The sequence below is a fragment of the Bos javanicus genome, chromosome 11, assembly GCF_032452875.1.
Source record: "Bos javanicus breed banteng chromosome 11, ARS-OSU_banteng_1.0, whole genome shotgun sequence".
Taxonomy (NCBI): domain Eukaryota; kingdom Metazoa; phylum Chordata; class Mammalia; order Artiodactyla; family Bovidae; genus Bos; species Bos javanicus.
In genome coordinates, this window is record NC_083878.1 from 60261278 (window position 1) to 60287969 (window position 26692).

The window sequence follows — 26692 nt, forward strand, 5'->3', positions numbered from 1 at the left end:
TTTGGGAACTAATTTTACAAGATAGATTACTGCCCAGGAATTTTACTGGCCACTGGGTGGCAACATACAGTACAGATGCAAATAACACTGTAATGTGTTTGCAAACACAACTGATATTGAAATCAAGACCTAGAAATTTTGGTGAAACTTACAGTCTAATCCCAGCCAGATGAATTGACTACTAAAACCAAACAAAAAAACCAACATTTTTATAGGATTTAAATAAGACTCAGTATTTCATAGCACAGTTTTCAAAATATCCAAGCTATGACCTAAAATCTAGCATTCTAAAAACCAGGAAAATCTAAATTGAGAAAAGACAATCAAGAGACACCAATGCCAAAAGGACACAGATTTTGGAATTATCCAACAAAGATTTTAAAGTAGACATTGGAAAAATATTCCAGACACTCTTGAAATGAATGGAAAGATAGTCTCAACAATGAAATAGACGAATTCCACTTGTGGAAATTGGAGAAAAACACAATAACCAAAAACCTGAAAAATACAATAACCAAATTTAAAAGTTCACTAGATAGCTTCAAGGACATAGTGGAGAAAGCAGAAGAAAGAGTTAATGATCTTGACTGCTAAGTCGCTTCAGTTGTGTCTGACTCTGTGCGACCCCAAAGACGGCAGCCCACCAGGCTCCCCCGTCCCTGGGATTCTCCAGGCAAGAAAGTAGATCAATAAAAATTAATGATTTAAAAGATCTAAAATGATCTAAAATAAAAAGGATAAACCCAAAGAACACCCAGACACATCATAATCAAACTGCTTAAAACTAAAGGCAAAGAAAAGTTATCAAAAGAGATTTTTGTCCAGAAATCCAGAGAAGGGGAGGGAAATGTGTGTTATATAGGGGAACAATTATTCAAATGAAGATGAATTTTTCATTAAAAAACATAAAGGCCAGGAAACAGAACATTTTGAAATGCTGAAAAAAACAATGCAACTCAGAATTCTATATCCAGCAAGAAAAATCCTTTAGGACTAAAGTGGAAAAAACAGACATTCTCGGGTAAATGAAAATGAAGAGAATTTTTGTTTCTAGCAGACTTGCTTTAAAAGAATTGCTAAAGGAAGTTTTTCAGGCAAAAGAGATATGATACTAAAGGGAAACTTAGAACATTGGGAATGAGGAAAGAGCAACATAAATTAAATATAAAATTACTCTTCTTGTGTTCTATAAAGTATGTTTCATTGTTAAAAGCAAAAATAATAATATCTGATGGGATTTTCTTTGTATAGAGGTGTTATATATAGGACAACTACAATACTCTACAAACGTGTGGCTATATGATGGTATTCTTTTTATAATCTACTTAGAGTAGTAATATGTTGATTTTATCTAGGCAGTGAAAAATTAAGTATGTATATTATAATCCCTAGAGCAAACACTAAAAATCTGGATAAAGAAATATAGTAAAAAAAAAAATCTCAAAACATTAAAATGGAACACTAAAAAATGTACAAATAAAGAGCAAAAGAGGCAGGACAAGGAAAACAAAGGAACAAAAAAAGAAACAGAAAGCAAATAATAAAATGGTTAGCGTAAATTTAAACACATCAGTAATTACATTACGTGTAAAGGACCTATATGTGCTTGTGTGCTAAATCATGCTAAGTTGCTTCAGTCGTGGCCTACTCTTTGCAACTCATGGACTGTAGCCTGCCAGGCTCCTCTGCCCATATACCAACTGAAAAACAGAAATTATCAAAATTGACCAAAAAAATTCATGACCCAACATGTGCTGTATATGAGAAACTCACTTCAAGTATGGTTTAGAGATTAAATAGTAAAGAATTTTAAAAGATATATTTTAAAAATTCTAATAAAAAAATTGGAATGGCTATATTGCTATCAGACAAGGCGGCAGAGGATGAGATGGTGAAATAGCATCACCAACTCAGTGGACATGAACTTGAGCAAACTCTGGATGATAGTGAAGAACAGGGAAGCCTGGCATGCTGCAGTCTGTGGGGTCACAAAGAGTCAGACATGACTTAGTGACTAAACAACAACAAAAACATAAAGGTAGACTTCAGAGCAAAGGAAGTGACCAGGGTAAAGATTATTTCACAGCAATAAAGAAGTCAGTTAATTAAGCAGACATTGTTTATGCACCTAACCACAAAGCTTCAAAATACATGAAGCAAAGCCTGTCAGAAGTAAAAGAAGAAATATACATATCAACAATCATAGTTGGGGACTTCAGTACTTCTCTCTTGGTAATATATAAACTAGGGAACAAAATCAACAAGAACATAGAAGATATAGATATAAAAGAACACCAGATCTTATAAATTTATCATTCCAAAACTACTGTAATTCAAATAGAATTTGGAAGGATTTGCCTAATAATCATTGTAATCAAGAATCCAAGAAGTAAAGATGCAATATAATAGTGCTAATGAATTTTTTTAAAAGAATATCAGTTAGATCTAATCGACATTTATACAGCATTCCACCCAAAAACACAATATACATTGTTTGCAAGTGCCCAGGGAAGATTTACCAAGATTGACTATATCCTAGGTCATAAGTCATAATAAATTAAAAGAATTAGAAATAATGCAAAGTATGTTCTCTGACATAATAGAATCAATAGCAGAAAGATAACAAGAAGCTCTCAAAACACTTGGAAATTAAGCAATATACTTTTAAATAATCCCTGGGACAAAGAGAACGTCTTAAAAGAAATTAGAAAATGTTTTGAAGTTAAAAGAGAAAATACAATCCAACAAAATTTGTGAGATGCAGCTAAACCAGTGCTTAGAGGAAATTTTACAGCATTAAAATGCTTATATTAGACAAGAAGGAGCGTCTCAAATCTTTGACCTCAGTTTTCATTTTAAGAAAACTAGAAAAAGAAAAGCAAAAATAAGCCCAAAACAAGAAGAAAGAAGGAAAAAATAAAGATAGGGGCATAAAAATTAAGTTGAAAACAGGTAGAGAAAATCTATAATCAAAAAGCCATTCCTTTGAAAGAATCAATAAAATTGATAAAACTTTATCAAGACTGACCAAAAAAAGAGAGAAGACACAAGTTACCAATATCCAGACTGAAAGAATGGATATTACTAGACTCTACACACATTGAAAAGATAATAAGAGATGGTATGAACAAATCTGTACATGTAAACTCAACAACTTAGATGGAATGTACCAATTCCTCAAAAACCAAATATTACCAAAACTCATCCAACATAAAACAGAGAGGCATGAAGAAAGAAAAAGCTTGAACTCATTTTATAAGGCTATCGTTATCCTGATTTAAAAGCAAAGATATTACAAGAAAAGGAAACCAGCTCATTGCCCCTCATGATCATAGAAAAATCATCAACAAAATATTTACAAATTGAATTCAGTAATATAAAAAAAGAATAATACATCATGACCAAACAAGATTTATTCTGGGAATGGAGGGGTTGTTCAGTATTGACAATTTAATCTGTGAACTTACTAAAGAAGAAAAACTACATGACCGTTTAAATGATGCAGAAAAATAATTTGAGAAAGTTAAATTCCAATTCATGATTAAAAAAATAATTTTCAGGAACCTAGGGATAGAAGGGACTTTTCTCAACATGATGAAGGGCATCCTCAAAAAAATGTACAGCTGACATACTCAGCAATGAATGGCTAACTGCTTCCCCTTAAGATCAAGGCAAGGCTATCTCTCATCGCTCTTATTCAACATCATTGTGGAAGACCTAGGCATTGGAAACAAGAAAAATCAATAAAAGGTATATGGATGGTAAAGGAAGAAATTTGAAGATGATTTGATTATCTACAAAGAACATTCCAAAGAATCTATCTCCTCCACCCCAACAAATGTTCTAGAACTAGTGAGTTTAGCAAGGTTATAAAGTCAAGACACAAAAAAACCAGTTGTATTTTTTTGTAATGAAATGAAAAATCAAAAGTTTTAAAATAATATTTATAAAAATTCCACAAAGTGAAATATTTAGGTATAAGTTTATCAATATATATGCTCTAAAGTGGCAACTATTTTAATTTGTCTCAATCCCCTCTCATAAATGATTTTAGGATCATTGAACATTTATGTTTTTATATTATGCTTCATTTACATTTTCCTTTTTCACTTACATTTTGCTTCATTATCCATTTTCTTCAAAATGGATAGAGTCATCATGTTTATTATTTTAAGGGCTGCCTGAATGCAATTCATGGGGTCGCAAAGAGTCGGACACGACTGAGCGACTGAACTGAACTGAACTGAAGGCCAAAGAATGCTCAAACTACCGCACAGTTGCACTCATTTCACACGCTAGTAAGGTAATGCTCAAAATTCTCCAAGCCAGGCTTCAGCAGTACGTGAACCATGAACTTCCTGGTGTTCAAGATGGTTTTAGAAAAGGCAGAGGAACCAGATATCAAATTGCCAACATCCGCTGGATCATCGAAAAAGCAAGAGAGTTCCAGAAAAACATCTATTTCTGCTTTATTGACTATGCCAAAACCTTTGACTGTTGGATCACAATAAACTGTGGAAAATTCTGAAAGAGATGGGAATACCAGACCACCTGATCTGCCTCTTGAGAAACCTTTACACAGGTCAGGAAGCAACAGTTAGAACTGGACATGGAACAACAGACTGGTTCGAAATAGGAAAAGGAGTCCGTCAAGGCTGTATATTGTCACCCTGCTTATTTAACTTCTATGCAGAGTACATCATGAGAAACGCTGGGCTGGAAGAAGCACAAGCTGGAATCAAGATTGCCAGGAGAAATATCAATAACCTCAGATATGCAGATGATACCACCTTTATGGCAGAAAGTGAAGAGGAACTAAAAAGCCTCTTAATGAAAGTGAAAGTGGAGAGTGAAAAAGTTGGCTTAAAGCTCAACATTCAGAAAACGAAGATCATGGCATCCAGTCCCATCACTTCATGGGAAATAAATGGGAAAACAGTGGAAACAGTGTCAGACTTTATTTTTCTGGGCTCCAAAATCACTGCAGATGGTGATTGCAGCCATGAAATTAAAAGACGCTTACTCCTTGGAAGGAAAGTTATAACCAACCTAGATAGCATATTCAAAAGCAGAGACATTACTTTGTCAACAAAGGTCCGTCTAGTCAAGGATATGGTTTTTTCAGTAATCACGTATGGATGTGAGAATTGGACTGTGAAGAAAGCTGAGCGCCGAAGAATTGATGCTTTTGAACTGTGGTGTTGGAGAAGACTCTTAAGAGTCCCTTGGACTGCAAGGAGATCCAACCAGTCCATCCTAAAGGAGATCAGTCCTGGGTGTTCACTGGAAGGACTGATGCTGAAGCTGAAACTTCAGTACTTTGGCCACCTCATGCGAAGAGTTGACTCATTGGAAAAGACCCCACTGCTGGGAGGGATTAGGGGCAGGAGGAGAAGGGGACGACAGAGGATGAGATGGCTGGGTGGCATCACTGACTCGATGGACATGGGTTTGGGTAAACTCTGGGAGTTGGTGATGGACAGGGAAACCTGGCATGCTGCAATTCATGGGGTCACAAAGAGTCGGACACAACTGAGCGACTGAACTGACTGACTGAATATTTTATCATATTGCTATAGCAGTATAATATAAAAAGAAGAATGTGAGCTTTTTAAACAAGTCTGAATTCAGATTCTAGTTTCTAAAAAACTAGCAGTGTGACTAGAGGTAGGTGACGTTTCTCAGCTCAGTCATGATAAAATGCCGACTTTTCAGGAGCATTAGGAGTTAAATACAATGATATGTGTAAAATACCTGATACATGGTAGGTTCCCAACAAAGTAGTCATTATTAATATCTTAATTTTAATCTTTCTCCTATTTTTCGACTTTTCAGATTGTTTCTTAGCAGAGTCTTTATTCTGGAGTCCAAGAATTATTATTACTCCCTTTTTTCAGGATCTTGGTTTTCAGGTTTTTAAATCTTCAAACATTATGCCAGTTTATTAATAAACTGAGCAATGCTTGTAAGCATGTTTGCCTGTAGTTTAGTTGAAGATATAGGCAGCCCTACAAAGACAGGTGAGGAAACAGAAGCATAGACCTAAGAGGCAGCCCTTCCCCAAGTGGAAAAAGTTAGCATGCAGCAAACCCATGGTGGGGAGGGGGTTGGGGGGTGCAGTGGGGGGATGGGGGGGTGCGGTTAGCACTCAGCCTTATTCTGCCCAACTAGATAGAGGCTACATTCAAATTCAAACTGGAGCATAGCTATCAGAAGATAATTAAAATCATCGAAATGGAAGTAATAGTCTATTGGCAGCTTTCTGCTATTGTTTTGTTTGTTTTTACTTTTACTTTCTTGCATTTTAACACTTTTTGACCCTGGCAGAGTAAACGATACTCTTTTTTTGGTAAGATAAATTTTGGTATAAATTTTGGTAAAGAACAAGCTAAGTATGGTACTGGGCTTCCCTGGTGGCTCAGACAGTAAAGAATCTGCCTGCAATGCAGGAAACACAGGTTTGGCCCCTGGATTGGGAAGATCCCTGGAGAAAGAAATGGCAACCCACTCCAGTATTCTTGCCTGTGAAATTCCATGGACAGAAGAACCTGGTGGACACAGGTTCATGGGGTCACAAAAGAGTCAAACAGGACTTAGCAACTAAACAACAAAGTATGTTTCTAATACATTAAAATTGCCTTTAGCAATGCTTTCATAGGCTATTAATATAAAGAAGTTAATCACACTATTATTATTTGTTCTACAACCATAACAATTAATTGGTTTTTATTAAAAACTTTTTATATTAATAGCCTTTGTGCACATTTTCAGTGAACACAATATACAATTTTTCTAATTCTTTTCATCTTTTCTATGTTATATTTGCTCTGGTTACATTTATGGAAATGTAGAAATAAAGGTACAGCTGATGCATTGTACATGAGAATTTGAAGAAAATCGTAAGGTGTTTCTGATACCTGTTCAACATTTTGAGTTGTATTAAACAATGTTTAAGAATTTTAATTTACAAAGGTAGATTAATTTTACAAAGCCAGATTAGAAAAAGATAATGTTTAAGATATAGTCTTTCTAGTGACTTTAAGTAGTTTTAACTAAGGGTAATTTTTTATAGTGCTTAGGAAAAAATACATTTCTCAAATCATAAATCAGAAAGATTTATAGCACTAGTGAGTAAAAAATATTTTAAGCTTTGAGTTTCTTTCCATATGTTTTAAGCAAACTGTCCTTATTTGATTAGTCATATTTCAAATCAAAATTGTTAGATATCTAATTGCCAGACAATGAATCTAGTCTAGAAGGTTTTTTGTACAAATAGCTGAATGATATCCAGAAGAAATCATTTTTTTCTAGGGGACCAAAACAGCATGATCCCCCTTTCCATGATGAGCATTTAATTTCTTTCCCTAATGGACTAGCAAAGAGGCAAAGGGGCATTTTACATGGTGATACTAATGTATGAGTCAAGAAATATTTGAACTTTATATTATCTTCATGTACTAAAAAAATCTTTAAAACTCAGAGCAGATATTATCATTTTTATAAGCATTAAATATTATGTCTTCACTTAGGTGGTTTTCAATTATACTTTCCCTGTGCACTCAAATATTTAGCACAAATAGCTCCATGGAGATGACAAAATGCAGATCAAACACAATTCAGTTCTTTCTTCTCCAGTATGTGTGATCTGTTTCCATGGAAATTTCATGTTGACCAGGAATTGTAGAAATACTATATGCAAACATATCTAAAAAGCAAACCTTTTTGGAGAATATTTGTGATTTAATTTGAGTCACTCCATTAAAACTGTTCAAATAAAAGAAGACTTTTTTTCTTTAGCATAGACCATTTTACAATTTTCCTTAGCTTTAATGTATTAGTCTAATAGATTTGGAGACTACAAGGACCTTAATTAGTCTTCTGATGAGAGTAAAATTAAATCTTATTTAGGTAAATGTATTCATTTGAAAAAGATGATGGACTTATTATGAGCAAGGTATTGTTGGGATGCTGAAAGGAATACAAAGATGTACATAATATGGTATAAAATGAGATGTCTGCAGTAAAGTTGACAATGTACTTTGGTGTGTAGAGGAGGAAGGGAATGTTTCTGATTGGGAAGATCAAGGAACTCTTCTTGGATAACACAGCATTTGAACTGGGTGTCTTGACCAATTGAGAAATTAAGGAGAGAGTCTTCCTGGTGAGGGAAACCACCTGAGCAACGGCACAAAGGTGGGAAAGCAGAGGGTACAAGTGGGGAATGATCAATCCATCTGGCTGAAGTGTAAATGAAACAGGGAGGTAAAATGAAAAGGAAAGTTGCAGGTAACTTTTGTAGGGCCTTGAATGCTGTGCTAATTTGGATACTGTGTTCAATAGCAGTAGTGTTCGTTTAGGCGCTAATAATCTGGACTATCAACAATAATTGAATATTGGGTAATGAGAAACTAAGAAACGGAGTAGATCACTATATTGAGAACCATGGTACTTGTAAGAACAGCAAAGTAGCCTGAAGAACTAGCAGGCTAAAAAATGGTTTGAGAGGACATCCATGGTGGTCCAGTGCTTAAGACTCCAAGTTTCTACTGCAAGGGGCACAGATTTGATCTCAGGTCAGGGAAATTCCAAATGCCACGCGGAACAGCCAAAAACAAAACAAAACAAACGAAAAAAAATGCTTTGAGAGATATAGTAGCTTTAAAACATGTTCACAAGTTTTTTTCAAAATTCCTTTCTTTTAAAGATGGACACTCCCAAGGAAATGGAAATAAAAAACTAAAACAGATAAATGGGACTTAATCAAACTTACAAGTTTTGCACAACAAAGTAAACTATAAAGAAAACAAAAAGACAAACAACAGACTGGGACAAAATATTTGCAAATGATGCACCTGACAAGAGCTTCATTTCTAAAACATACAAACAGCTCATACAACTTAATAACAACAAGAAAACAAAAAACTCAATCAAAAACTGGGCGGAAGACCTAAATATACATTTCTCCAAGTAAGACATGCAAATGGCCAACAGGGACATGAAAACATGCCCAACATCAGTAATTGTTGCAGAAATGCAAATCAAAACTACAGTGATTCACACTGTTGTACAACAGAAACTAACACAATATTGTAAAGCAATTATACTCCAATGAAAAATTAAAATTTTATTTAATTGCAAAAAAAAGTGGCTGGACATAAAGTCTAAAGTAGGTAAAAGGGCATGTGAAACTATAAGGGGGTTAATGAACTAAGACTCTGAAACTGGGTCTTCTACAGCAACCATAATCTGTATCACACATTTCACATTTTATTCATAAACTACTGAAATTATCATGTAACTTTTTTTAGGGTGTGAGCCTAGTTGCCCTGACAATATCACAAACTCTGAGTAGTGATCATGGTTTATACTTTTTGTACTCTCTTAGCAACTAGCACATTGCTCCATTCTACATTTGTTGAATCAATGAATACAATCATTCCAGTATTCTGTGTATTTTCTACTGAATTTTTTTCTTCCTTCACAATAAGCCTCTGATTGAGGCTACAGATCTGCTCCTTTTAGAGAGTTGAATGTGTTCCAGCCTTGTCTCTAAGAGCCAGTATTTCTGGATGTTTTTAAGAAGCATTACATAGTGATGAAAAGGGGGACAATACCTAGTTGGTTAAAAATAATAAGCCTAATTATGCCTATGTGAATTAACTTGAAATAAATCTTGGATGATTTCTCTTCATTCTGACAAAAGTCACAATAAAAGTGAAACGGTTTGGGGAAAAACGGATAGATGAGCATTCTCTGGAAAACCAGGGGAGGCAGAAGCCCCCGTTAGAAGAATCTCACAGAAGCTAGGATTTGAAGTGGCTCCCCAGTTGAATGGGACATTTCTGTATTCTTTACCTGGTGCACTCTTCTTTCAGTTGTTTTCCTGGAAGCAATAAGCTTGTTAAAGTCTGATAAAACTGTTGCAAATAGGCAAGAAGAAAAAAATGCAAGTAGGTTTCTAAATTACTGAATAGAGTCAGTGATTGCAATGATATTAGTATGTAAGTGGTTCTTCAGATCTTTACCACCTGCCTTTCTGCTCACACTCCAACTCACCTTTCCCTCAGTTCACATTTTTCTCTATCAGTTAGTGAATGAACATTTTGATGATAGAACCAAGAGGTTCAGTTTTGGAAGTCACTACCTTTGTTGATAGTTTACATAATCATTTGAAGGTTTTATTCAAATGTTAAATATTTAAAATCAAATATTTGAATATTTATTTTTATTAAAAGGAAGAGAAATTGGACTTCCCTGGTGGTCGAGTGGTTGGGAATCTGCCTGCCAATGCAGAGGACATGGGTTCAATCCCTGGTCCAGGAGGATTCCATGTGCTGCAGGGCAACAAAGCCCAAGTGCCGCAACTACTGAAACCCGCACACCTCAGATCCCATGCTCCACCACAATGAGAAGCCTGAGCACCACAAGTGGGGAGGAGCCCCCACTCACTGCAACTAGGGAAAGCCTGTGTGCAGCGATGCAGGCCCAGTGCAGCCAAATAAATAAATTGGAAAAATTAAAAAAATAAAATGCGGACAAACCAAAAATGAATGTGTTGATTCCAGTGAGAGCAAATTTAGGATTTATACATTCAGTACAATTTAGACAAAGGTGTAAATTATTTGTCTAAAAGGACCAGAACTTTGCCACAAACAGGGGCTCATTGTAAAGAAAAAGAAACCAATGAAAGAACACATAAAAAATGCTGGAACTAAATTACTAAAAATTGGGTCTGAAATTGAAGTATAATTAGGGATTGTATAATTTTTAAGTCTTCTATCATGTTAGTCCTACTTTCAGCCAAATAATATTTGTGGACAAAGAACTGTCTGTATTGTGTTGTTCTGTGTTCCAGTAGGTCACACTGGAGGGACCACAGAGATAGGTAAGCAGAACTGCAGGCCTCCCACCTCTGTTTTAGCTTCTGCCAAAATGAAGCTCATTTTCTGATTTACATTCTGGATTCTGAAAAAGATGTCTTGCAAAGAAAGAGTTTCCGTGCAACAAAACTCTGAAAATTATGGCCCTATCCTGATACAGTGTTTATACAAGAACATATAGTGGTTCAGTTTTTTGGAGGGACTACGTAGCTGCTGCTGCTAAGTCACTTCAGTCGTGTCCAACTTCTAAGCCATCACATTGTTTGACTCAGCAATTTTACCTCTAGCAATTGTTGTTGTTCAGTCACAAAGTCTTTGCGACCCCATGTACTGCAGTATGCCGGCTTCCCTGTCCATCACCAACTCCCGGAGTCCACCCAAACCCATGTCCATTGAGTTGGTGATGCCATCCAACTATCTCATTCTCTGTCGCCCCCTTCTCCTCCTGCCCTTAATCTTTCCCAGCACCAGGGTCTTTTCCAATGAGTTGGCTATTCATATTAGGTTGCCAAATTATTAGAGCTTCAGCTTCAGCATCAGTCCTTCCAATGAATATTCAGGGTTGATTTCCTTTAGGTTTGACTGGTTTGATCTCCTTGCTATCCAAGGAACTCTCAAGAGTCTTCTCCAGCACCACAGTTTGAAAGCATCAATTCTTCAGCATTCAGCCTTCTTACCGTGCAACTCTCACATCTGTACATGACTACTGGAAAAACCAAGCTTTGACTATATGAACTTTTGTTGGCAGAGTGAAGCCTCTGCTTTTTAATATGCTGTTTAGGTTTGTCATAGCTTTCCTTCCAAGGAGCAAGGATGTTTTAATTTCATGTATTTCATACAAATAATCATTCAAGGATAAAAAGATATATGTACAGGATTTTTATTGCAGCATTGTTCATAATAGCAAAAGGTTGAAAAATTGCAAGTATTTATACATATGGAATTGGTTACAGGAATAATGATATTCATGTATTGGGATATTACATATTCTTTTGAAAGAATGACATGGAAAGATGTCCAAGATATATTAAGCCTAAAAAGCAAGTTATAAAACATTATGTTTCCATTTGTAAGTCAAATAATGTCAACAAATAAAACCATTGCTTTGACATGTGCAAATGGGTAGGTGTTACCTTACTTCTCTCTCTTTTTGTTTGGCCATGCCCAGTGGCTTGTGGGATCTTAGTTTCCTGACCAGGAATCAAATCCAGTCTATTTGCAACAGAAGTACAGAGCCCACCAGAGGGAATTCCCTTTACTCCTTAAAATTACTGAAAAATCATAAGTTTACTTATTTTAGTATCTTTATCATTGGGCTTCCCGGGTAGCTCAGCTGGTAAAGAATCCACCTACAATGCAGGAGACCCTGGTTCGAGTCTTGGGTTGGGAAGTTCCCCTAGAAAAAAGGGATAGGCTACCTACTCCAGTATTCTTGGACTTCCCTGGTGATGTAGATGATAAAGAATCTGCCTGCAATGCAGGAGACCTGCGTTGGAAAGATCCCCTTGGAGGAGGGCATGGCAACCCACTCCAGTATTCCTGCCTGGACAATCCCCATGGACAGAGGAGCCTTGTAGGCTACAGTTCATGGGATCGCAAAGAATTGGGCACGACTGAACAACTAAGCACAGCATATCTTTCTCATTGGCAAGATATTTTCTTATTTAAGTACAAGATTGTGCATGCGTGCTAAGTCGCTTCAGTTGTGTCCGACCCTTTGAGACCCTTAGGAATGTAGCCTACCAGGCTCCTTTGTCCATGGGATTCTCCAGGCAAAAATTCTGGAGTGGGTTACCATGCCCTCCTCCAAGGAATCTTCCCAACCCAGGGATCTGAACCTGTGTCTCTTAGGTCTCCTGTGTTGAGACGTAGGTTCTTTACCACTAGTGCCACCTGGAAGGTCCAAATACAAGATTATCTTTATTCAACTTTGGAACCATGTTGGGGTTTTCCATAACCGCTCTGTCTGAAAGTCTAATTTCTTGTTATGAAAGAGTGATTAATTAAACTTATAGTATTGTGGGTTTTAGAGAGTGAGAAAAATAACTTTAAAGAGTTTTTGTAATTCTATAGGTTAAGAAGATTATCAACATCAACTTATGGAATTTAGTGACACGGTGTAACAAAAAATAAGTTGACCCCTCAAGCCCTCACAAACACAATATCTTAATCACATTCAAGACAACAGTGATTTTTGCAAATTGGCGCAAAAGGGAGTTCCATAATTTAACCTTAGAGAGCTGCTCTGTCTTCGTTTTTCAGTCATTAATTGGGTTGACCAAAGATAACAAATTTTGTTCATACAAACATATTGCAAGGAACTGTGAAATCATGAGACTTTGTTGTTGTATGTGTGATAGTCTTTCATGCCTTAATTTCACATTGGAAGATTTCCTTTTCTCTGCCTCACTACCTCCATCACAGAAAAACACAGGAAAAAGGGGTGTTCAGAACACTGGATGTTTCCACAGACATGTGGGGCAGAATTGTCAGGATAAATTTTACAAATCAATTAAACCAACACTGTCAAAAGTAATAACAGAGAAATGAAAAGTATACATTCCTTGTCTCATTCCAAACCCTAACAGTGCATTGTAAGTGCTTTAAAGACAGTCCATTAGAAAACAGACCATGGTTTTACTTGCCTTATTTTAACTAGGAAGATTGCTATCTCACTCTATACATTTTGCTCCCTGGAGAGGTCACAATGGTGAGACCATGGAAGGCATAAGGAACGCTCATCATCTGGAAAGCAATTTAAAGCATAGGTTGTTGTACAACAGAGCTCAGGCAAATTCACAACGTCATAGACAGGAACAGGCTTAAGTAGGAACTTTACCAACCAAGAATCTGCAAGAGAAGGTATAGACAGAGGTCACACAGGGGCAAGGTGCTCTGTGGGACATGTCATAAGTGAGCATTCCGATGAAGGGACATCCTCTCTTCTTCCAGACCAAAGCTGTAAACATTCTTGTCAGTGGGGTTCATGCAGACCACTTGCTATCAGACTGTGTAGATGTCAACTGCCAAGAATTATCTGAGAGAGCCAGCTGCTTGTGTCTGGACTCCTTGGGTGTCCATGGGAAGCTGTGACCCCTCCTGCAGGGAGGGAGGAAGTCACCTGTGCCAAGGAAAGGGGAATTTGGAAGAAATAGGGAGACTGCTGGACACAGCTGGTCCGTTGTCCAGACAACCCAGAGTGGTCTCCTGAGGTCATCTGCAGACTATTCTGTTTCACCATTGGGACTGGTCAGACATCTCTTTACATTAAAAGACACAGAGTTTAGAATTCTGTTTTTATTAAAAATTTAAAATGCTCGTTTCTGACACAATTGTTTGTAATCCTGAGAACCTTTTGAGGGGCTTCTGTTTTATGCCAATTTAAACAAAATTTAAATATTTTAAAAACTGGCCTTTAATTACGAATTTTAAAGATTCTTAAAGATTTCAATGCCCTTCTGGCTTTGGCTCTCAATATTTCTCCTTGGAGTTTTGTCACTTACTCATTGCCACCTGCTGGATAAAAAAAGAAGTGCAGCTGAACATTTGCCTTTTCCTTAACATACCTGTCAGCCCTTCTCAGTTTATAAATCAGATCCTGTCCTCCAAGGAATGGCCCCTTTTTGCCCCAGGTGAAGGCAGAGGAATGTAGTTCGGACTCAGGAAGAAAGAGGTTCTCTGACCTTTCCACTCCTGAGTGTGTTCTGCAACCTGCATTCATCCCTTCACCCCAGGGGTTGGGGGTGGGTAACTTGATTAACGGGATAGCAGCAGGTAAGTTCACTGACTGCTCCCGAAGAGAAGTGCCTGTGGTGATAATACTGGCTGCTCCCATACATCCGCTGTTGAGATCAGAGCAGCTTTGATAGGTTTCTGTACCCTGTGGACAGGTTGCTGCTGCTGCTGCTAAGTCGCTTCAGTTGTGTCTGACTCTGTGCGACCCCATAGACGGCAGCCCACCAGGCTCCCCCGTCCCTGGGATTCTCCTGGCAAGAACACTGGAGTGGGTTGCCATTTCCTCCTCCAATGCATGAAAGTGAAAACTGAAAGTGAAGTCGCTCAGTGGTCTCTGACTCTTAGTGACCCCATGGACTGCAGCCTACCAGGCTCCTCCGTCCATGGGATTTTCCAGGCAAGAGTACTGGAGTGGGGTGCCGACAGGTTAGGTTTACTTATTTAGGCTAATGTCAGATGACCTTAGGAATAAAAATTAGAGAAAGCTATTTTCAAGGCTATTCTTAAGATATAAAATTAGGCTTAAACAAGAGATTTGAAAACTTGTTCACCACAGACCACTAAAAGTTTTCATGGCTCCATGAACACCTTTAACTTTTTGTTTCAAGAATATTGTTGTTCAGTCACTAGGTCATGTCAGAGTCTGCGATCCCATGAACTGCAGCACGACTGTCTTCCGTGTCCTTCACTATTGAAAATTATTGTTCAAATCTGTCACCTTTCCTATTGAGCTCCAGTTCAGGTAACCACAGTGTGTCCCCCGGACCTCTCTCATCCCAGCCTGACAGGTCTCTGCTTCTGTCTTAGCCACCGCCAATCCATTTTCTCGCTGCAACCAGAACAATCATTATAAAATGCAGACGTAAGCATACCATTGCCATTTTTGAAGTCACGACTTTAATAAGCTTGGTGTGGGGGGTGGGGGCGCATCCCTGGTGGCTCACTGGTAAAGAATCCACCTGCCAATGCAGGAGATACGGGTGCAATCCCTGATCTGGGAAGATCCCACATGCCTCAGAGCAACTAAGCCTGTGTGCCACAACTATTAAGCCTATGCTGTAGAACCCGAGAACAGCAAATACTGAAGCCCACATGCCACAGAGCCCAGGCTCTGCAACAAAAGCCACTGCAATGAGAAGTTCACGCACCACATCTAGGGAGTAGCCCCCACTCGCCGCAACCAGAAAAAAAGCCCGATCAGCAGTGAAGACCCAGCACAGCCTAAAGTAAATAAGTAAATAAATAATTAAAAAAAAAAAAAACTATGGGGGCCACTCAGAGGCTGTCTTAGTCTCCCTCTTTCTTTTATTTTAACCTTTTCCTGTCATTTTCAATTCTTGCCATGTTAACCCACGTCCATTTCCCAAGCACTAGCCTCTCTGTCATTTCTAGGCCTTCACATGCGCATACTCACACACACTGCAGACTCTCTGACCAACTGGCTGACTTGTACTCACTCTTTAGACCTCAGATTCCTTTCACAAGAGGTGTCTGATCTCCCAAGGCTGGTGGGGCTCTGCTCCCAGTCCACACCAGGAAAGCTCCATTTTCACACTGTCTGTGAGGAACCATGTCCTCGTCACCACTCCATTTATACCTCACAGCTCTGGAGGGCAGGGAATGGGTCTTGTTTACGTTTGTATTCCCAGTGCCTAGTACTGTGCCTGGCAATAGTAGGTATTCAAAAAACAAATGTTGCATGAATACATGAAATAGCATATTTGAGACACTTTTAATTTCCAAGAAAAAAAAATGTATGCTGTCAATTATACAGAGTAAATCAGAATCAATGTCTTTCTTTAAAACTAGGTTTTCTAATTAAAGAGAAATTCACAACTTACTCTCATAATTACTTTAAAAATACTGAGGCAAGAAATAAAAACGTACCCTGAGCCCATCATAAATGAAATGACTCATGAGACTCATTTAAATCTTTCTTTCCCCAAGACTTAATCAACAGAATGTATTACTTAAGAATGAGATTTTCACAAGACCAAATACTATTATGAAAAATAAGTGTGATTTTACACACTGATTAAAACTGGCCATATTTATCTAATCCATAATACTCTTTCCCACTAAAGAAACTGTCAAAATACTTTGAATAAAGTTGTAGAACACTTGTTTCTTTCTTTGTTTTTTAGTGGGTTTTTTTTTTTTTTTTTTTGAGCTTTTCTCCTTTTTTAATCAATGACCACCTTATACAGCTTTGGAAATCTGGACAAAGAAGAGGCTGAGAAGAGGCCTGGTTCCGTGTCTGAGGGTCTCTGAGTGAGTCTGCATCAGCCAGTGGGCCCCAACTAGGCCTGTCCATGGTTTGGGCACAGCAGTTTCCTGAGTAAGGGCCTGCCCCACCCTCAGGGTAGCACCCCAGTCAAAAAAAAAAAAAAATCAAGGCCCTCTAGGCTTCAGCCTCTTTCTAAGGCCCTCAGGAAATTGGTTAGATTCTGAGCCCAGCCTGGGAGGAGGGAGTTTACAAAGGGCAGGCAGGATCAAGTACCCAGGGATCCCAGTGATTCCCAGGCACTGTCCTGCCCTTTCCTGACAAGGGAGCAAATAAATAGACCTCCAACTCAGGAACAGAGGTTTTGGAGCAGGGACACCCTCCCCTGGGAGTTAGTAATTAAGTCTCATGTTAAAAACAAACCATCCCCAGCCCCTGCCACTGTCTACAAAATCCTAAAGGATTGGGTGAAGGGCTAGCCTGCCTGGGTTATACAGCACCCAGCCCTGCAGGCTCGTGGAGGGGCTCTTATGTCTGTTTTGCAGCTCCTGGGGCTCCCGCCTCTTTGGGGGTGGCTCCAAGAAGACTGATGGTGGCTTCTTCATTGAGTAGGGAGAGGCAGAGACACCCACCACCAGGAAGTTGTTCTTTTTCTGAAACAATCTCCATAGGCCCCGGTGGTTGCCACGCACATCCAGGTCCCAGATAATGGAGGCACTTGACAAGCTGTGTCCAGGTGATGAAGTCATCATCTTTCTCAATTCAGATAAAGGCCGTGTAGGCGTGGCCCTCTGTGCCTGGCAGGAAAAGAGTCTTCACAAGGGTTCTTGCTGTGGTCGAGAACCTTGGCTTCATTGAGCAGCCTGTGAACTGCCACTACATAAGCGTGCTTCTTCAGACTGTCCATGTTCCTGAGCTGGACACCTGGAACTGTGTTGAATTGTGCTTCCGGAAGTAATCCTCATGGAAGCAGCTGTTCATGTTGAGGCCAATGATGCCCAAGTGGTAGGATCAGGACACATAAGGGATGTTGCACTCTGTACCTTGGCATTGTTCCAGCATTGGCATCCACATATCCCAAGCCCAGAGCTTTTCCAGTGTGGACCCCTGGGGCTCAAGCTTCCCCTTGTACAAGGATTTCTGAGCACCCAGCCCAGCCTAGGCATGGTCTCCATATGGTACAGCAGTGCTGGGTCCTCAGCTGTGTGCTCATAGCCCTGGTCATTCCAGGGAGAGATCCAGTACAAGCTGTCGTCCTCCTCTAGCAGCTGGATGGATTGGCTCAGGAAACTGAAAATATCCACAGCAGTGTCCAGGTCCTCCTTCCAGAACCACAGCAAACCTGGCTTCCGGAAACAGGTTGAAAGTGGCAGTGAGGCTGGCCTCGTTGTGCTGAGACACAAGGGTATTCTTGACACCGACAGAAGTGTGCTGGATGCCCCTTGGACCAAACAGCAGCCACCACAGCAGTCGGTTCCTCATAGTAGCCATCGATGAAAACTGTTATCATTTGGGAAGACAACCCCTGGGCTGAGGGTAGAGAGCACAGCATCCTGTACAGGTAACTGGGCCGGTTCCCCGCAACGACAGCCACAGGTACATTGAGGACCTTGTTGTCTGCGGTGGGTCAGGGCTGAACTGGGAACGTGTGGGGTCCTTGCAGCTGTACATGTTCCCGTCGCCCTTGATTTTGCTGCAGAAGCAGCAGCTGTGACGGTTCAGCTCCATGTCTGCCCAGTGGCACATCTTCATCTCTGCCTCTTCAGCTGAGCTTAGTGGCACATCTGTCTTCAGCAGAACTGAACCCCCGCAGGAGGAGAGGGCAGGTGAGTCAGAATGTTTCTCCCCAAGGATAGGATCTCCTTTTCATCCCACGAAGGCCCAGGTCTCTCTCCAGCCCAGGGCAGGGCCAGCCTGGCTGTCGCGCCTCCTCAGCAGAGCCTTGGCTGTGTCCTTGAGATGGAAGGAGCCCGTGTCCTTAATAATGCAGGTGAACCCTTGGCCAGGTGCCATCATGTTGAGGAACAGCACCATGGCCTCATCTATATGAGGCACGTGCATGCCTGCTAAGTTGCTTCACTCGTGTCCTACTCTTTGTGACCCCATGGACTGTAGCCCGCCAGGCTCCCCTGCCCATGGGATTCTCCAGGTAAGAGAGTGGGTTTTCATGCCTTCCTCCAGGGGAATCTTCCCAACCTAGGTACCGAACTCAGGTCTCCAATATTGCAGGCAGATTCTTCACCGTCTGAGCCACCAGGGAAGCCCAGGTCAGTTTCTACTTTCCGGTAAGATACCACTCCACTTTTTCCACACCTCAAAGGGCTTGATGAGGGGGCTGGGCTTCCAGTTATCCAAGCTGTATTGGGGGGCGGAGGGGGCGGGGGTGCAGGGGTCGTCACCACTGTCCTGACCAACCCATACCTGCAGGAATGGCTCAGGGAGCCCAGGCCCCGCTGAGGCCCACACAGCTCTGCCCATCACACTGCAGCTTCCATCTACTCCACGCCCCTGGTGGCCCCACCCTGGCCCACACTTGTTTTTAAGAGGCCAAAAAGCAGGACAAGTTTAAATTCTTGGCCTCCAAATCAAATTTTGGAAAGACTTAACAGCATCAAAATTACATTATTGTTAGTCATGCCTATTCTTCTCCTATCGTTGGGGCCCCCAAATACCCCTAAATGCTGTAGAACTCCAGCTCTAGCTGTGAAGCTGACACAGTTCTGTGCCCTGGCACGTGGCAAGGACTCTGAGATCACAACCTGGTTTCATGATGAGGAGATAATGACTGTAAGTGATGAATGGTAAGGGCTTTATGTTCTGTCTGCAAATCATGATGGGAATCTCATGGTACAAGATATAAAACAACTTGTTCTCAAATATTGCTTTGCCATCTCCACTGCTCATTAATTTTGGTGGAGTTTCTGGATAGAAGACAAACACTTATATGAACGACTCACAAATATTATCATACAAGTCTTTGGAAAATGCAATTCTATTGTTATATTTGAAAATAGTCATTGCCTTTCTTTGTTTTCCAGAGATAAATATGTTTTCCAAGGACAGCAAAGGAAAAATGCAAAAAGATACCTCCTGGTATTCTCGTGGGAGCTTCCCTTTAGCTATTAATACAAAAATGTCAGTGTAGTAGGCTAGGTGATGGCCCTGGAGATATCAGGTCAAACACCCGGAACCTGTAAATGCTGCTTTATCTGGATAAAGGGACTTTGCAGATGTGGGGTTTCTTTTTTTTCTTTCAGATTTCTTTTCAGATGGGGAGATAATCCTGGATTATTGGTTGTCCTAAATGCCATCACATACATTTTTGTAAGAGAGAGGGAGACAGTATTTGACAGAAACATAGTGAAGGTGTTGTGAAGATGGAGGCAAAGAGTGGAGTGATGTCATCACAAGCAAGGAATGTCACCAGGAGTTGGAAGAGACAAGGAACGAATCTTTCCCTAAAACCACCAGAGCAAGAAGGCCCTGTAACACCTTGATTTTTGACCCAGTGACACTGATTTCACACTTCTGGCCTCCAAAACCATGAGAGACTGTTTGTGGTGATATGTGACACAGCCGCAGGAAACTGATACAACCAGGGTTACCGAGGGGCTACATGGGCTTCCCTGGTGGCTCAGTGGTAAAGAATCCATCTTCAATGCAGGTGACACAGGTTCAGTCTCTGGATCGGGAAGATCCCCTGGAGAAGGCAATGGCAACCCACTCCACTATTCTTGCCTGGAAAATCTCGTGGACACAGGAACCTTGCCGGCTACAGTCCGCGGGAGCTCAAAAAAGTCAAACACGACTTAGCAACTAAACAACAACATGGAGATAAATGTTTATTTTAGTGGATTTTGATTATAATCCTGAGGATTCATTCAACAAATACTGATCACTTACCATGTGTAACTAGACTATAAGCTCCACTGGGCAAAGATTTTTGTTTAGTTCACTATATGCTCAGCATCTGGAACAGTGCTTGGCACATAGCAGATGCTCATAAATATTTTGGAATGATATTTGCTTGCCTCTCTTCTAGGCCCAAGGACACAGCAGTGAACAATGTAGATGACATCTCTGCATTTGGGACGCTTACATGTTAGTGGAGAAGAGACAATAAATACACAAATAAATATGTTACATTATAGTAATGATCAATGCTCTATGGGAAAAGCAGAGTAAGAGAGACTGGGAATGTGAAGTGGTGCCTTTTTAGATATAGAAGTTAGAAAAGGCTTATCAGAGGTGACATTTGAACAGAAGCCTGAATGAGGTGAGAGAGCAAGTCTGGTGACAATCTGGGGAAAATGTTATAGGTATAAGGAAAGGCATGTGCAAAGGTCCTGTGGTGGTTAAAGGTTTGGTGTGTTGGAGGAACAGGAGGACCAGCAAGACAGCCAGTGTGGCTTTGGAGCAGAATGTCTAACAATGGGGCTCTGGGAAATTAGATCAGAGAGGTGGGCACGGCAGGATCTAGATCATAAGGGACCTTTTTTTGGTTAGGACTTGAGGTAGGTATATCTAATTCTCTACCAAGAATTTATTTGTTGTTCAGTTGCTAAGTTGTGTCTGACTCTTTGCAACCCCATGGACTGCAGCATGCCAGGCTTCCCTGTCCTTCACTATCTCCTGAAGTTTGTTCAAACTCATGTCCATTGAGTTGATGATATCATCCAACCATCTCATCCTCCATCACCTGCTTCTTCTCTTGCTCACAATCTTCCCTAGCATCAGGGTCTTTTTCCAACGAGTTGGCTCTTTTTATCAGGTGACCAAAGTATTGGAGCTTTAGCTTCAGCATCAGTCCTTCCAATGAATATTCAGTGTTGATTTCCTTTAGGATTGACTGGTTTGATCTCCTTCCAGTCCAAAGGACTCTCAAGAGTGTTCTCCAGCACCACAATTCAAAAGCATCAATTCTTCGATCCAACTCTCACATCTGTACATGACTACTGGAAAAACCACAGCTTTGACTTTTGTTGGCAAAGTGATGTGTCTGTTTTTTAATACTAGTTTAATGACTAGTTTGTCATAGCTTTTCTTCCAAGGAGCAAACGTCTTTTAATATCATGGCTATAGTCACTGTCCACAGTGATTTTGGAATACAAGAAAATAAAATCTGTCACTGTACACTTTTTCCCCATCTATTTGCCATGAAGTGATGAGACCAGACGCCATGATCTTCATTTTTTGAATGTTGAATTTTAAATCAGCTTTTCTACTCTCCTCTTTCAGCCTCATCAAGAGGCTCTTTAGTTCCTTTTTGCTTTCTGCCATTAGAGTGGTATCATTTGCATACCTGAGTTGTTGCTATTTCTCCCAGAAATCTTGATTCCAGGTTGGAATTCATCCACCCTGGCATTTCACATGATGTACTCTGCATATAAGTTAAATAAGTAGGGTGACAATATACAACCTTGACGTACTCCTTTCCCAATTTTGAACAAGCCCATTGTTCCATGTCCAGTTCTGTTGCATCTTGACCCACATACAGCTTTCTCAGGGATAGGTAAGGTGGTCTGGTATTTCCATCTCTTTAAGAATTTTCCTCCACCAAGAATTTATAAGTGATCACAGATTTTCTGACTTTAACTAGTTAAGATAAATGTTTTCACTTATCTACCTTTCTCCTCATCCTTTTCTCCTTCCAGGCCCTAAGTTTTAAGTTTGTTGTTTGGCTTTATGGATGGATGGTGAGTTAGGTTGTCTCTTTTAGTGGGAGCAGAGACTGGATTTACAAAGGCTGTTAATAGTATTGTCTTTGAATGAGTAGCACTGTTGTTCATCATGACACATTTAAAGTATATGAAAGATTCTGCTCAGACCCTGCTTGGTGAGAGGAATTAGAAAAGACTTGCTCTGTGGGATAAATTATTTCCAGAATTCATTTCAAACAGAACATATGATTACTTGCAAAGGTTAAAATGACTTCCCTCGTACAGAAAACACTACAATGCACAGGACTTTTCTCTGTAGCTATGTCATTTATGTGATAGTATTATTTTCATTACTCAATCCCCTCCCCTTTCCCAGTGGTTTCTGTCAGAAATGGCCATTAGTCATCTAAGTTAGGATTTGCATTATTACTGGCTAAAAATATTCTAACGAATAACACTAATGTTGGGAAAATTACTTAACAGTCCAGCATCAAGTGCTCTAACCTATAAAACAGGAGTGATTCCGTTTGCCCTATCTACTCAATATACTCACTGAAAAAGTGCTCTTTTTATTTTTCAAAATAGACTATATCCAGAAGATGGTATTATGTCAAAACAAAGAAAATTAAGTTGAGTAGCTTGGGGCATTTCCTATAAACCATTAGAGTACTGTCAAATTTGCAAATAATAGAAACTATTTTCTTTTTTAAACAACTATTTCAAATACATGCATTCAATGAGTATCACAGAATTAGCACCATTGTCAATTTTTGCCTTTATTCAGTCATTCAACCAATATTTATTGAGCGCCCACAATGCACCAGGTACAGTAACTGGCAAAATGGTCACAGGCCCTGCCCTCGGAGAGCTTCAGAGCCCAAACACTTACAGATCCATCTCAGAAGTGACTTCTGAGCAAGGTGAGAACACCAGTCTGGTTATTTTGCTGTTAGTTTTTTTTTTGAAATGAATGCCACTACTTTACTTATCTTATTCACTAGCCTTGTCAAGTTACTTTTGTCAGTGTTTTAAAAAATTAACTTGTTCTCAAAGAAGAAATATTTGACACCACTGAGATACTCAAAAGAATACACCCTAAGCTCAGAAATCAATTTCAAACCAGAAGGAGTGTTCTAAGTATGTGCTTATCCACAGTGGCTCAAAATATACTGAGAACTATTCCTCTGAAGGAACCATCACTTCTTAAATAAATGCATGTTGAGGTTCTATTTTAAAACGCATGTTACTATTTTTAGCCCCTGCTTAAGAATCTGGCCTTACTTTACATGGAGCAGGCTTCAGATATGGCAGTGACTGCAGTTGCTCCTTATTATTCTGTCAGTGTCATTGTGAAATCTTCACATTAAACACCTGGGGAATGGCAACAGGAACCATGTCTTAAAATCAGAGGAAAGATAAATGGTCTTGAAATTTTAATAATAGTTCTCAGTTTTTATTTAGAAGCAAATCTCTAGGGAAAGCATTATGAGTAATTGATTTGAAAAAATTTTAATTGTGTATTTTTCACATGAAAGCAATTTTGCTTTCCACATCTTTATTTGAAAGAGTCAAATCTCACATTTGTCAGATGAAATTGCTGCTTAAATTATCTGAGATGATTTTCACATTCTTTTATGGAAATCAAATTTTGTGAGGTTGTAGAATTACTTTAGAAATGACTGTGGAGTGTTCACTCTTCCAGGAGAGATTGCTAATTGGAGTTGAAGCATTATTAATAAACATCCTCCTGAAAGTACTCAAGCTAACCCAAAGCCCAGACAAAAATTAAGCAAAGTAAGTTAGTTCTTGAAATGAAACTCTTGAAACCCCAACTTGAGAAGATAAAGAACCAAGAAAAAAAACATATAGAAAAAAGAAAAAATTGACAGAGTATTAAAATGACAGAATACTTATTAGAAAAAGTATTTTTTAACTACATATTTAGTTTTTCAATTACACACATGGCATAGATTATACTATAGCTTTGATGTATATCTGTTCATTGTGTCTCTCACTGCTTGAAAATGTAAAACAGAAAAATTTCCACGTGCCTGCACCTCACATGTGCAGAGCTCCACACTGAGATGCCTGCTCGGCCGCCTCCAGGGAGGGCTGTCCAGAGTGAGGGACACATGGCCATGCAAGAGTCAGCTGCCTCTGACGTTGCCCTTTGTTACCAGGTGAAGTGCAGGCCCAATGCTGCTAGACGTTCCAGATGTTCAGAAGACCACTGTCTTGGTTGGGCTTTCCCCAAAGCAGACCCTGGGATGAAGATTTGGGTACAAGTATTTATTTGGAAGGTGATCCCAGGATACTCAGTGGAGAGGGGAAGCGGCCATCTGACAACCACTGAAAGGAGGGAGAGCAAAAATTGCCTTGTTTTCAAAGGAAGTATTTTGAGATTTTAGTTGTTAACAGTAAACATATTTAAAGCTTCTTAGTAATTGTTTACAGACAATGGAAAAAATTTTCTAATAATGAGCTGAACCCAGGATTTAAGGTAGGCTCTTTTTTTTTAGGCATAGAATGTGCTATCCAGGAAACTACAGCATTACTATATCTGGGATGCACGATAAGAATAAGTTCAGGTAGGCTTAGAGGGGAAAGGTAAGTTGTTACTCCTGGGAGAGGAGAAGGGACTACATCATTAAAATGACACGTGAAAGCGAATTCCCTGGCCATTCAGTGGTTAGGACTTGGTGCTTTCAATTCCCAGGCCAGTGTTCAAGTCCCGGTCAGGGCACTAAGATCCTGCAAGCCACAAGGCACAGCCAAAAAAAAAAAAAAAGTAAGGTGTGAAAAGCACAACACGATAGATGGGTATATGGGGTGGGGCGGGATGGATGATGCCTAATCACAAGGTAGTTGTATATAGATAACATGTTGACTTCCTTTTAAATAAGAATTTTCAAATGGCTTGATCCTCTAGTTCCTTTTTAAGAACTATGGTAACTCCATATCTGGCCTAAAATGTATAAAAATCATGAAAAGTTCCCCAGGGCTGCAGAGACTGGTTAAACTTGTTAGTGTGCTGAATTTGAGGGCCGCTGCCTCTCCTTGGCTCCCTTCTCAGCATTTTCCACGTTAACAGACCCCCCTTCCCACCACCAGTAAATGGTTTACTTACCTCTGCCTTTGAGGCAATGGCACCCCACTCCAGTACTCTTGCCTGGAAAATCCCATGGATGGAGGGCCTGGTGGGCTGTAGTCCATGGGGTCGCTAAGAGTCCGACACGACTGAGCGACTTCACTTTCACGTTGAGTTGTAAAATAATTCTTGTGTGCTAAGTCACTTCAGTCATGTCTGACTCTTTGCGGCCCTATGGACTGTAGCCTGCTGGGCTCCTCTATCCATGGGATTCTCCAGGCAAGAATACTGGAGTGGGTTGCCATGCCCTCCTCCAGGGGATCTTCCTGACCCAGAGATTGAACATGCATCTCTTGCATCTCCTGCACTGGCGGGTGAATTCTTTACCACTAGTGCCAACTGGGAAGCCAACCTCCCTAACCCGTTTTATCCCAAGTCTTTCCCATTTCAGCAAGTGGCAATTCCATCTTCTAGTGGCTCAATCTAGAAACTTCATCTGTGGACTCATCAATTTCTTTCACATTCCACCTTAAATTTCTTTTAATGTCACCTTTAAAATGATCCAGAATCTGAATATTTCTCATTATTGCCTCTATTACTACACTGGTCCAAGCCACCATCATCTCTCATTTGGATGACTGGATCATTGAAACCACCCTCCCTGGTCTCCTATGCACCAGCCAGAGTGGCCATTTCAAACTCAAGTCCCTCTTCAGTTCTCAGCACTTGCAGAGCACCCCATCTCATTTAAAACAAAATACAAAGGCCTCTTACTGTGGTGTAGAAGGCTCCAGGGAATCTGGGCCCCACTATTTTCCTAACCTCACATCTTATAACTCTCTGTCCCTCATTGCTCTGGCCTCACTGGTTTCCTTGTAGTTCTTCAAAACCCCAGGCTCACTCCCACCTCAGGGCCACTGGACTTGCTGGTCCTTTATCTGAGATGCCCTTTGCAGTTATCCACACACTTTATGACCAACCTAGACAGCATATTAAAAAGCAGAGACGTTACTTTGCCAACAAAGGTCCGTCTAGTCAAGGCTATGGTTTTTCCAGTGGTCATATATGGATGTGAGATTTGGACTATAAAGAAAGCTGAGCGCCG

General features: G+C 39.9%; 1 pseudogene; it reads right to left on the minus strand.

Moving 5' to 3' along the window:
• Positions 1-10229: 10229 nt before the first annotated feature.
• Positions 10230-25703, minus strand: LOC133257189 (protein O-linked-mannose beta-1,2-N-acetylglucosaminyltransferase 1-like; annotated as a pseudogene).
• Between the last annotated feature and the right edge of the window lie 989 nt (positions 25704-26692).